The 12,716-nt window shown below is 46.1% G+C and overlaps 2 long non-coding RNA genes across 2 annotated transcripts; both read right to left on the bottom strand.

Moving 5' to 3' along the window:
• Nucleotides 1-254: 254 nt before the first annotated feature.
• On the bottom strand, nucleotides 255-4,322 carry LOC111937524 (uncharacterized). The gene is made up of 3 exons (XR_002868664.2): nucleotides 4,017-4,322; nucleotides 1,568-1,659; nucleotides 255-967 (listed from the first exon to the last, which is right to left on the bottom strand). It is a non-coding gene; the product is annotated as an uncharacterized LOC111937524 (long non-coding RNA).
• Nucleotides 4,323-8,474: 4,152 nt separating this feature from the next.
• LOC147649828 (uncharacterized) lies at nucleotides 8,475-11,062 on the bottom strand. Its single transcript, XR_015277961.1, has 2 exons — nucleotides 10,447-11,062; nucleotides 8,475-10,032 (listed from the first exon to the last, which is right to left on the bottom strand). It is a non-coding gene; the product is annotated as an uncharacterized LOC147649828 (long non-coding RNA).
• Between the last annotated feature and the right edge of the window lie 1,654 nt (nucleotides 11,063-12,716).

The raw sequence follows: 12,716 nt of genomic DNA, 5'->3' as shown, positions 1-12,716 counted from the left end.
ACCCCCTCCCATCGGCTCCAGGGGGAAAGCACGGAAGGCAGGAACATCAGCCAGTTGGTCAGTGGCCAAACAATTGGCCAGTGGCCAACTGACATCCCGTGTTTTGCTCTCAGTGGAGGAGGGCTCGCGGCCTGGTGGCAGATCACCTGCCTGGCATTTCCTCCTGTTTATCCTACAAAAACCCCAAATGTCACACCCTAAATCAGTGTTTCCTTGGTGGCCTGGCAGAAAGGTGGTGACCAGGACAGTTCTTCGTTCTCCCACTGAATAAAGACAATTTATTTGAGAGTTAGGAGCAGGGCCTGAAAGGGAAATGCCAGCAAGCTGGAGCAGGACCATTCCCATGGGGATGCACAGGGGACATCTCTGTGACTCAGCCCAAAATGTCACCTGCCACTGAATATCTTGAGCCTTTTTCCTTCTTCTTTTGTATTTGCTTGCAGGGAACACGGCAGGGGATGGTCCCAGTACTGTGTGTGTTTCTCTTCACCAGCCAAAGAGAAAAAATCTTGCAGTTCTTCATCTCTGCCTTGGATTTGCTGCCACGGATTGTCCGTGAATCCTTTTGGGAAGGGGCAGACTGGCTGGTGAGCCCAGCTGGGAGCAGCATCCTGCATCCCTCACAGCTCTCCAGCAGCTTTACACCCATCCCAAGCATGGCAGGCAGCCTGGATGGAGCCAATCCTCCTCTGGAGGAGGATCCTGAGGGCTGTCTCTTAATTGCACTCCATAATCACTCCTCTATTTCTGTCTTTCCAAATCCTGCTGGCAGTGTCAAGGCCCATTTTGGGCATGGCAGTAAACAGCAGTTGTTTTTCCCTCTCAGTGTTGCTACCCCAGAGAAGAGGAGTGACAAGGGTGAGTCACCATGGCATTTGGCAAAACATCCCGGGAAAAGTGTTTGTCTGGAAAGCTGAGGAGCCTTGACCCAGGAGAGGTGACAGGATCCTTCAGAGCCTCTCGAAACCTGTAGGAATGGAATATTCCAGGGCAAGTGGAGAGAGATAAGGAGCAGAGAGCAGCTGACTCCCGAGCTGTGGAGTGCTCCACTCCTGCCTGGGAGATATTAGCAGCTGTATCAGGTTGCACATCTGACTTTTCCTCCTTTTCCATGAGGAATGAGCCTTAGCTCAGCAGCTCAGGTCCCCACGCTCAGCCCAGCTCTAGGCTCAGCTTTACCCTGGGGCTGCCCCACAGAGGGGTCCCTGTACCTCTGGTCCTGCTTGTCCCCCCTGTCCAGGACAGCCAAGGACACACTGAGGACAACGTGGAAAAGGATTCATCAGTTCTGTTCCTACAGAACATTTTCAGCCCTTTATCATCAGCCTGTCAGAGCTGGGATGGTTGGTGAGGTAGGCAAAGGAAGGGAGGGCAAAGGCACAGCTCCTAAACCCTCACCCTGTGCATTCACCCACTCCAGGTACCCCCAGCACACCATGAACACGGACACAGGAACCTTGAAACTGGGAAAAGGTAATTAGGGAAAAAAAACCCACAAAAACATTTTAACAAATCCTAATTTCCCAACTTAATTAACCCCAAAAATGCCTCTGCATCCTTGTCTCACCTAAAGCCTGCAAACACCTCCACCTGATATTTTTCTCTTCATCAGATGTCTGTGTTCCACTTAACCCCCCTCTCCAGGACCTGTGGGCAGGACTGGGAAGGGTAATAGCAAACAGATTACATACTTAGCAATAGACTAAGCACAATTAGGCCTCACATTCCTCTCACTCCTATAAATAACTCTCCGTTTCCTCTCCGTGTCTGCAAATTTCATTAGTATGATGGAAAGAAAAGAAAAATACACACACTCACACATAGACACACACACTCATGTGCCCCAAGCTCACTTTTCTCGCAAAGCCCAGAGCTGATCTCTCAACCAAAGGCTTTGTTCAGCCTGGGGGAGGAAGGGGGGAGTTAAACCCACACCCCCACCAAGCCTTGGCCCACATGCTCCTGGCCATGAAGGGAAAATGCTCTGCAGATGGTTGAGGAATTCACCTGCAAGAAACAACAGAGAGAAAAAATTCCCCTTCTTTGCTGGGCTGTGTGTACAACCTGCAGCTGGGGCTGGGGGTTTTTGGGGCATCATCACCCCTGCTTGTCCTCGATCCCAGCAGAAGGGTGGGTGTTATTCCCAGGTCAAAGGCACCCCTCAAACACCCCCAGAGTGTTTCCTCTCCAAGATCTCTGCCTGGGTGTGAGCGTTCCCAGTGTTGGGATTCAGGTGTGAATTTCAACAAGTAAAGATGGGAAATGGATCCTAATGACAGCAAAACTGTGAATTTCATTCTCTGTAAAGGACACAACTGTTCACTGAGCATTCAAGGTTTGCAGGTCTTCATCATCTTCCCTCAGTGGAGACCCCCTGAGTAACCCCTGAGTGCAGGTAAGTACAGGCTGCAATCACAGGGGGGACAAAATTCTTCTGGCTGTGGGACCTCAGCTAAGTTATTAAGTGAAAAAGTAATTATTTTAAACTGCAGGGACAACATTAAAAAAAAAAAAAAGGCAGGGGGAGAAAGGTCAAGCTCAGACAGGAGTGTAAAAACCCTTGGAAACTTGCTGTGGTCAACTGTGGTTGAATTGATAAAGGCTGGAGGTGTTTCCCTGGACTTCAGATATGGCCAAATCTGAGTTTCAAGGCACCTGGGCAAATGGAGCTCTTGCACCTGGGAATGTGAGGATGTGTGAACCCAGGGGATGTGTCCCATGAAAGAGTACCTGAAACTCTGCACCAGAAATGTTCATTGTTAATGGCTCTTGTAATGCTTGGCACGAGAGAGAATTGGAGAGTTACACCAGGAAAAAGCTCTTGAAAGGCAAAATTGGTATTTCTGCTGTGCAAGGATGAGCTGGGTGGAGCTGTGACCATGTCTGCCACTGCCAGCTGTGCCACACCATCCCTGCTCTGCAGCAGAAGCAACAGGAATGGCACAGCCAACGCCACCCTCCCCTCAGCCTGGATTTGCTAATCTGGCTCTGCTCTTCTGGGCATCCTCCTCCCCAAGCCACGGCAGAGGTGGGAAAGAAATGAGGTGCTGAGGGATTTTTCCCCTTGACAGCAGAGACATCTCTATTTTAATTTCCCTCTGTACTCAGCTCACGTGTTAGTATTCCCAAGTATGGTGCATAAATAATAAAACCTGTGCAGTTCAATGAATTATTTTCTCTTTTTTTTTCTAGAAAAGGTTTTTTCCCTTTCTTTCCCCTCCTTTCCCACACCCTTCTCCTTTCATCTTCCGAATAAAGACCCTATAAGGAATGATGGGCAGCCCTCCAGGCGTAAGGAGACAAAGATGATAAAGTAAACCTCAGAAGAGAAAGAAGTGGCTTTTGCCTTTTTGCAGCCTTTTTGCACTTGCAGGGCCAATAGAACAAACAGGGCCTGTCAAACATGTAAAGCAATCCAGGAGATGTTAAAAGAACCAGCTGAATATGAGGCCCAGACAATTGTCTAGTCTGTATTTAGGTGCTGAATTATGGGCACCCCGAGCAGCTGCAGGTAGATGTTGGTTCACCCTTCGAGGTGTGTCAGTGTTTGAATTTAGGGCTCCTCCTAAAACCAGCACCAGCCCCCAGAGGGGAGCAGCTGCTCCCTGATCTTCTCCCATTTTGGTCTCCCACCTCAGAGCCTCAGCGACCCAATTCACTCCTGGCACCCTTATCTGCCTCCGACCAGGAGAATTTCATTAAATTCCTACTGAAGTGAAATAATTGCCTGGCTTTTCTTGCCGCCTTGAGCCCATTGTTGTTTCAGTCTCCAGTGGCTGGAGGATGCGGAGATGGAAAGATCCAGATGAATCTAAGGAGTTAAAGGCTGGGAGGAGAGCCCATTGTTCTGACTCGACATTTAATGAGTTCTGCCCCAACCCATTACTTTGCCTCATCTCTTCATTGCTATCAGCAGAAAAGTCTGCAAATAATCGCGTCCCCAGCCCATAATGAGTTCATCCCGATGCAAAGGAACTGTTATCTCTGACGTGTTAAAAAGCCAAATTGCTGCCTACCTTTGAAGTGCTGTGAAGTCCCAATCAGCAGCGTTGGGTGAATGAATCGCTTGTGAAGCCACACTTATTATTAGAATGGAGGAGAAGAATTGAAGATAAGGTTTGATTCTACACAATGGAAAATTACCGTAGAGAAGAGAGAGAGGCTCGCTGCTAAAGAGATAGCGGCAGGTTGGATGAGGAAACACTTCACATTCCCTCTCCCTTGAAATCCGAGTGCAGGTTGGATTCCCAGGTGGGCTGGGAAGAAACAGGTTCGAGGTTGTCACTCAATGCTCGTGGACAGGAGCCCTCCCTTTTCCAGATGCAGAGCATCACAGAATGCTCACCGATGCTGTTCTTCATCACAGAGGCACGGAATGGGCTGGAAGGAACCAAACTGATGCTTTGTGAGGCCACCTGGAACACGGTTAAAGGAATAAAGTCAGGATTTATTAAAAAAGCCTTTACAGGATTTATTAAAAAGGCCTTTACGCTTTGGGCAGTGCAAGACTTGGCCGTGGCTCCACCCAAGATGGTCACGAGTTTTTACACTTTTATAACTTTTGGCCTATTTACATATTTGGTTAATTGTCCAATTACAGCTTCAGGTTATGAAGTTCTATTCTTTTAGACTGTTCTCAATTTGCTGTTTTTACTTTTTGGGCCCAAAGCTGCAGTGGTGTCCTTGGTTCTGGGCTGGAAAAGGATTGTTGTGTGTGCTGAGATGTGAGGAGACCCTGCTGACACTTTCTATGAAATTCAGAGTTATGCACCAATGCAGTGCACAACCTGGAAAACATGAAAGCCAAAACTTTCATATCCAAAACTTTTCTCTACAAATATCTTGTTCCACTCCCCGCCATGGGCAGAGTGACCTGAATCATTTTCTGAGCTCTGGTGGCCACAACTTCATTCTCACATGTGGGGAAGGGTTTGTCCAATCTCCTAGCTCCTGCTGGCCACCGCTGCTTTCCCTTTTCCCTGTTTTTGGGAAGCACGAAATGGCAAAACCAGCCGAGGTTCCGTCCACAGGCAATGGAGAGAGCCGGGAAATAAGGGATTATTTCCCCTAGAAAAAAGTGAATCGCTGTTGTGAAGATTGAGATCCCGGTGACCAAAATGTGTCATCATCACTGTCCCTGCCTGGGGCATCCCTTGAGGGTGACACACCCGGTGTGGTCCTTGTCACCTCCCATGAGGATGATGCTGGAGTTTTCGGATACTTGAGGAACACAAAACGCTTCCCTGTGAAGTCTGAAGCTGCCTCTGCCTCCAGCACTGCAATCAAACAAAAGGAAAATAATACTTTTGTTTTACTAATCTCCTGTAGACTTGGTGAAATATATAATAGGTTCCATTAAGCCCGAGTTAGTTAATTAGTAGGTAGGAAATCCAATATCTTCTCAGGGTTATTTTCCAGTTGTCATTTTGCAAGAGAATTTTTGCTTTGACGTCATTGCGAGACAAAAAACACTCTGTGGACAAAAGAAACCACAAATCGGGGGGAAAAATACATCAATATTGTTTTTCTTATAGCCTGCCACTCATTGGGTGGAATTTTGTGCAATATCGTGAGCCTGCCTCTGGCAAAGCTCCGTTTCCAGCCCAAATGTGTGCAATAACAGGAGACAGCTCATGGAGCCACTCCTGAAAAGCTTTGCAGACCTTGCAGGTCCTTTCAGGGCCACCCTCAGGTGGTGAACAACGCCTCAAGGATCACTCCTCGCTGAGGAAAAAATAAAAATAGAGGTGGACGTTTTCATGTTGGAGTTCCACACCAGCATTTAATTAATTTTCCACAAATTCCGTTGCATCCCCACACAGATGTAAATCAGCTCCACGACCTTCCTTGGTTAACAAGGATATTACTATTACCAAGATGCCATCCTTGGAACAGGGAGGTAATTATGCTCATTAATATTAATCTGATCACCCACTGCATCTATTTTCCTGCTTCAGCAGGAGCTGAATTAAAATGCAAACTGACTTTTGCAAGGTTTCTAATCTGATTAATTACTATCCAACTTATTTACATACAGAGCCATAAAAACACCTATCAAACCAAAATACCTGGTCATTTGTTCTGCATGGTTTTGTGGAAGTGCTGACTGCAGAAGTTCCTGCAAAAATAAAAAATAAAAAATAAAAAATCCACTATTCTGTATTGGAATCTGTGAGGCTGAGGTGGAAGTTAAATATAATTTAATGTTGGGGTGGTTTTTTTCCCCTCTGGAATTTTGTTTTGGAAGAGAACCTGAGGGGAAAAATTCTGACAATGTCAAAATATTCTGTTTTGACTATTTCAGAACAAAATGTTTAGAGTTTCCTGTTCGAGATGGATTTTGTTTTGAATTTTTTGGTTTGGTTATATATTTTTTTTTTTAATAATAAATACATTATATTATATTATAGAAAGAAAAGTTCGAGAGCCATAACGAAAATAAACGGTTTTATCTACAGAAAACATTTTCTGGAGTCTTCCTGTGGAAAACGTGACTTTGGAGCTTTGCACAGACTCTGGTTTGTAACAAAGGCTGATTTGGCCTTGAAGGATGCAACAGAGAGAACCTGGCCTCATCTTTCATAGTCCTGTTGAAGGACCCACCAGATAATTTTTTATCAGATTCCCAGCTTGGATTCAAAGCTCCAGGTGCTGTTTGACCAAAGGTAAATTGATGGAGAGTGGCACATTTGATGAGAGGGGAAAATTTCCCTTCATTTTCCCTCCAGATTCCTTCAGACTTGCAGGCAACGATGACAAATGAAGAAGAAATAAAGTCCATGAACTCGTCCACAATCCCATCAGGGATGGGATCCTTCACCAGCTTCCCAGATATTTGTGACACAGGTCAAGCAGGAGGGAATTCCCTCCCAGGGAGACCCATTTTGATTAGAACAACTTCTCAAGGGCATTAATAGAATCATGGGATGGTTTGGGTTGGAGGAGACCTCACAATTCTCATTCCACCACCTCCCACTATCCCAGATTGCTCCAACCTGGCCTTGGACACTTCCAGGGATGGAGCAGCCACAACTTCTCCATGCCAGGGCCACACCACCCCCACAGGGAAGAATAAAATAATTAATTCAATTCCCTTTGGATTCTCATTGCTGCTTATTTAAAGGGTTAAATGCCTCCTTTGGACCTGCTCCCTCTGGCAAGCAAAATACCAGAGCTCCCTGGGCTGAAAGAAGATGTGTTATATTAATAAAATTATTTCCCAAATGAAATTTAAGCCTGAAAAAAAAAAAAACCAAACCCAAGAAGGTTTTTCCATGGGAGGGGAAAATTTGTTTGCCATAATCTGCTTTGCTTCTGCTTGTCGTGATGGCTGCTGGGAGGAGTCTGGGAGGAAGGAAAGAAGCTCCTGAGATGAAAAGTTATGGTTTTAAGACAGAAAGATGAAGGAAGCTTATTTTTAAATCCTTGCTGAATAATTAAATTGATAAAGGGGCATGACCTTGCTCCTGCTGGAAAGCTCTCAGCATCCCCAGGCTGGATCCTCACCTTGCCCAGCAATGCCAACAGAGACCTGGAGCCTGCAGGTCCTGCCCGTGCCTGGCTGGAAAATGGGAATTTGGAAGGTTTTTGCTGCAATCTGTGGTTGTGATTCCCAGCCCTGCCAGCAGTGCCGGGAATCAAACCACAGCCTTTATTGTAATCCGATAAAACCTTAACAGCCTCGGCAAATTAAGAGACTCATTTGCTCTGCAGTGGCCTCCTTGCCCTTTTCTTTAAGTCTCAGCGAGGCAGGAACACGGGGAGGGAAAACAGACCCCAGATTCCCCTGTTGGGCTTTGAAGAACACAAACAAAAATGTGATTTTCCCACTAAATCCCATTTTCCAGGGGTGCTTTGGTACCTGCCTGGAGCACCTTGGAGCTGGAAGCGGGGCCAGCACGGGATGATCTCCAGTGCTCCTTCTCTGCAGCCCTGCCCGAGTATCCCTGTTTTATTAATTGGGAAATGCAATCAGCAGCGAAGCTGAGATTTCTCCCACACATGCAGGAGCTCTGGCCTCAGACTGGAGACCTTCCAGTGAGCCCAGAAAATGAATCCACAAACACCAGAGGTTGATGTCCAAGAAGGAGACAGAGGAGTCCTGAAGCTTTATTGAAATAAAGGGAGAGGCCATGGGACATTCTCCTGGGGTCTCTCGATTTTTGGGGGATGCAGCCTCCTTTTTATCCCAATTTCCCGGCCATGTCCCTCTCTCTTTCCCCACTGGCTGAGGGACTGGAGAGGCACAGACTTCCCCGAGTGCCTGACACCTGAGATTCCCCTCTAACGTAGAACCCTCCCTCTTCATTTTTAATTCTTATGGAATTTATGGTGTTTCCCCATTGTCTCTTTCACCTTCCAATACCCAATTCATCAGCAAACCTAGTTTGTTTGTAAAGGCAAATATATATATATATATATTTTTCCATTCACCAATCAGTGGAATCCATCCCATTGTTTCTTTTATCTCTCAGTTTTCTCTACCAGCAGACCCACGGCTTGTTTGTAAAGACAAACCCATCATTCCCCTCTCAGTGGAACTTTCAGCTGGGTTGGTTCTTTCCCTGTGGAATCCTCCCGGTGCCAGGTGCTCTCCCCTCGGACGGAGCTGGGTGGGTATGGAAAACCCACGGGAGCTGCAGCTGGAGCTCTGTGCATGAGAAAATGCAATTTCAGTTCATTCCAGGGGGTCCTGAGCACCTTCAGGGGTCCTGTTCTTCATGGGACATGAAGATCCCTCTGCAGTTTCCGTAAGTCCAGGGATTCCTTCCTGGTTTTGGTTGAGTCGTGCTCAGGCTGAGCCCTTGCGTTTGCCACACTCCACATTTCTTTGAATGACTCCATAAATAGGTGTCAACCCCTCATATCTTTAATAAGAAACCAAAAACGTGCTTCAGCAATATTCTTTTTTTCTTTCTCAATTATTTTAATGTACTTTCCCTCAAAAATACAAAACAAACAATAAAAAAAGCACAACAGTTTTAAACGCTTCATGAAAAAGACATTAAATGATCACTTCCTTCAGGTTGGTAAGCAACGAGGAATTGCAACTTGAATTTTGTGCCCAACAAGACATCATTTTAATTTGTTTAAAGGAGTCCTGAGCACCTTCATTTTCCAAGAGCATTTCTGAAAAGTCAGGCTTGAGAGAGGTCAGCCTGGATTTCCCAAACTGAAGAAATCTAAATGAGAATCCAGCTTAAATCATTGGTCTGAAACACCTCAGGCACCTTCCCTGCTTCTCTTTTTATTTCCCGGGGCACAAACTTGAGTGGAGCTCATTATCTGTCTTAATCACCCATAGAATCACAGAATCCTTTTAAAAGGCAGAACCAGCAAACAAAAGCAGCTGGGAAGAAGAAAATTTCAGGCATCATAAAATGCTGAGAGTACCAACAGTTTTCAATAAAGCCATCTTGATTTAGGATTTCTCTTTCAAAAAAACTGCACATCTTGATTATTCCTGGGATATATTTAAAAACAACAAAAAAAAAAATGCAAAACAAAACCAAACCAAACAACCAATCCTGAAGGGATTTTTGTCAAATATTTCCATTCTTTTTCCAAAGGAAATGGTTGATTTTATAACTGCAGATGCCTCTTCGTGAGTTGTTCAGAAAAAATCCCAATATTTTTCCATTCATTAGCCAATCCAGGCTCAGCCTTGCATCCACAGAAAGGTGTTGCCACCATAAAACTGGGCCACAGTGTTTACATTCTTATGATGTTCTCATAATTAGCAACTTTCTTCTCTGTCCCTCTGGTGACTAATTAAAAAGCAGCTGATCCTCGATGGAAACTTTAGGAACATCCTGTTTTGAGATTATTCTGCTGCTGTGGCCCATATTTTCTGGGTTTTTTTGGTTTTTTTTTAAAGCTGAGGGTAATTCTGTAAAGATAAACTCGTTTTTGTGTCAGGTGGGACACGGTGCTTCTGAATTCTGGTGTTGCCATCTTCTGCATGGCATCATAATGTCACCTACAGCCATCTGATGTCACAGCTGCCCCAGAATTTCTGCTCTCAGGACATCTCTGTGCGTGAAAAAGTAAAACAAATTATCCAGGTGTTGAAAATACGGCTCTGAGAGCGCCCCACACCTGCCAGGCTGGCTCAAATAATAGCAAGAAATGGGTTTTTTTTGTGTTCACTCATTCGTGGGGATTAATCCGAAACAAAAGTGTTTCCACCCCTCGGTCCTGCATGAGGCCAAGAACCCCAAATATCCCATGAGGTTCCACTGAGGTGAGACCAACCTGCTCCTCACCTCATACCCATCATCATCATCATCATCATCATCATCATCATCATCAGACCCTCTGGCACTGGATCCAGCGGGAATTGGGGTTGGGGACCCTCAGCAGTCTCCAGAGGAGCCTTGCTGTCACCTCAGGTTTTTACCCCCCTAACTCCAGGCCTGCACTGCAGATCTGATGGAAGCTGCTCACCCCCAAACCCCCCGTCCCCGGAGAGGATCCCTGTTTGGCTGGAAACGAGTGGAATTTGTCATAAATCTGGATGCCCTCCATAGGAACACTTCCATGGGAATGCGAGGAGGGCTGGTGAATCCATCTGTGAGGAGCAGGGGGAATTTGGGCCTTCTGCTCTGCCTGGCTTCAGCTTCCACGGCTCCACTGCCTGCCAAAACAACAACAAAAAAACCAAACAAACCACCCCCAAAGAAGCTGTGGGATCGTTCAGGAGCCCTTGGGCTGGGAGGAATTCGGAATTCAAGGAAAAACCCAAAGCTGAGGGGTCCCACCCTCAGCCCTCGGCCTTTCCTCTGCTGATGGGTTGTTCACCCCTCAGGCGCTCCCAGGTTACACACGGTGCTAAACTGCTCCAAAACAGAGCTAATGTCACCTTTTAACTCCGCAATTCTCCTGCAATTCCCCCCTTGGAGCTGGGATTATCTGCCTGCCCACCAGGCAGAAAACAAGACGTGGGCAGAGAGTTTGTTTTTCCCACCGGGTGACAAATTTCGAGACTTCACCACTTCTCCTTCCCCTCTGCTCGCTCCTCCAGCTATTTTTGGATTCTCTGGTGTGGCTGTTGCTGCTTTCTGGCCGAAGCTGCTTTGCAAATGACCATTTCCCCGTGTGTTTGCTGAGTGTAAACATCTTGCAAAACAGAATTTGTGCTTCCAGGAGGCCTGAGGAGCAGCGGAGGAAAGGGGAGTTGCTCAGAGCCCGTCTGCTCTTGCAGTAACAAAGCAAAGAGTTTCTCAAATTAGAAATCTGGCTGCAAGATTTCAGCCTCTCGGGCTACTGGAGCCGTCAATGAGTGAGGAAATAAAGGAGAGATGGAAAAAATAAGCCCTGCAAACACACAAATAACACTTCACTACTGCACTGAGCATTGTGGTGGGACATTTCCTGATTTATAGGGTAAGGAAACATTGGTACCCCCCTGCAGCAGCTCCGTGGGGAGGAGTACCCCAAATCCACACTCCTGGACTGCAGATAAAACACAGAAGAAGTCTCAGCTCAGTCCTTCCTTGCCTGGATTTCCTGGATCTGCAACACCAGCACAGTTTGCCCAGCAAACATCTCGCCTTTCCCACCTGCGGGGGCAGAGTTTGTTTTCCTGCCTTTGCAACCACTTTCAGAGAATCCTTAAAAATACTTGGAATTTAAAAATAAAAGCCAGGTTCTGCCAAGAAAACAGGTGTCCCCTCATTAATTCCTCATCACAAGGATTTTACAGCGAGTGACGGGACAATGAACACACGGGAAAACACAGTGCTCTGATCCCGCATTGTTTCTTATATTTTTATATCGATAAACACTGACTCACCTTCAACAACGTAATCCAGAGACAATCAAGGGAAGTACGTTGGGATCTCGTGGTCTTTGCTGATTTTGTTTTGTTTATGACCCCAAACCACCACAAAAGACATATCCATAAGTGTGTCCCACGTCTGCAAAGTATGGGCCACAAATGGAAAAGAGATGAAAAATCAAGGAGAGTCTTTTCCCTGACACAGGAGCTGCAGAAGTTGTGTAGTCAGAGTTCAGCATTTCAAGTCCATTTTTTTGTGGCTGTGGCTACTTTCAGAGAGAGGAAAAACACCACATTTTTCCCATTTGTCTTTTTCTTTCCCACCAAAATGCTGTCTCTCATGGCATTTGAAAGGCTGGGAAAACTCATTTCTGACTTTTAAAGGGGGCTGTGTGTGGAATCAGCTCCCAAATCTCCCAGCAACGCTCACAACTGATCAAAGGGAACATTCTTCTCCTTGCACAGCTTGCTGTAAGGGCACCGATATTCCAAATTTTCAGCAGGTCTATGGTCATTAGAAATGTGTCCTGAACAGCATCTTGATAAAACTCAACAGAGAAATGACCCCAAACATACTGTGCAACCACGTGTGCTAAGAAAACGATGATGGGATCTCAAGCTCCACACCCTGCAGGGAATCAGGGAGGATGTCCAGAGCTGCCAGACCAGCAAAGGTTGGGAGATCATTTCTACAAGAAGCATTTCTGCAAGGAGCAGGGATGATCCACGTGGCAAATCCTTCCTTGCAGAAGTATTGCTGGATATGAAAACTCTCCTACACCCCCACAAAAACTTCAGTGGGAATTTCTTGTTATTCTCACTGAGATCTGAATATTACCTTACATGGCCTAAAGCTCTCCAAAAATCATTAGAAGTGTTCTCATTAAAAAGGAAAGAGGGGGAAAAAAGCAGAGCTTGTCCCATGGGCACTGTGGCT

The sequence above is a fragment of the Cyanistes caeruleus genome, chromosome 19 (assembly GCF_971803275.1).
Source record: "Cyanistes caeruleus chromosome 19, bCyaCae1.hap1.1, whole genome shotgun sequence".
In the NCBI taxonomy this organism is placed as follows: Eukaryota; Metazoa; Chordata; class Aves; order Passeriformes; family Paridae; genus Cyanistes; species Cyanistes caeruleus.
Note: the sequence above shows the minus strand (reverse complement) of the source record. Positions and strands in the feature narration are given on the sequence as shown.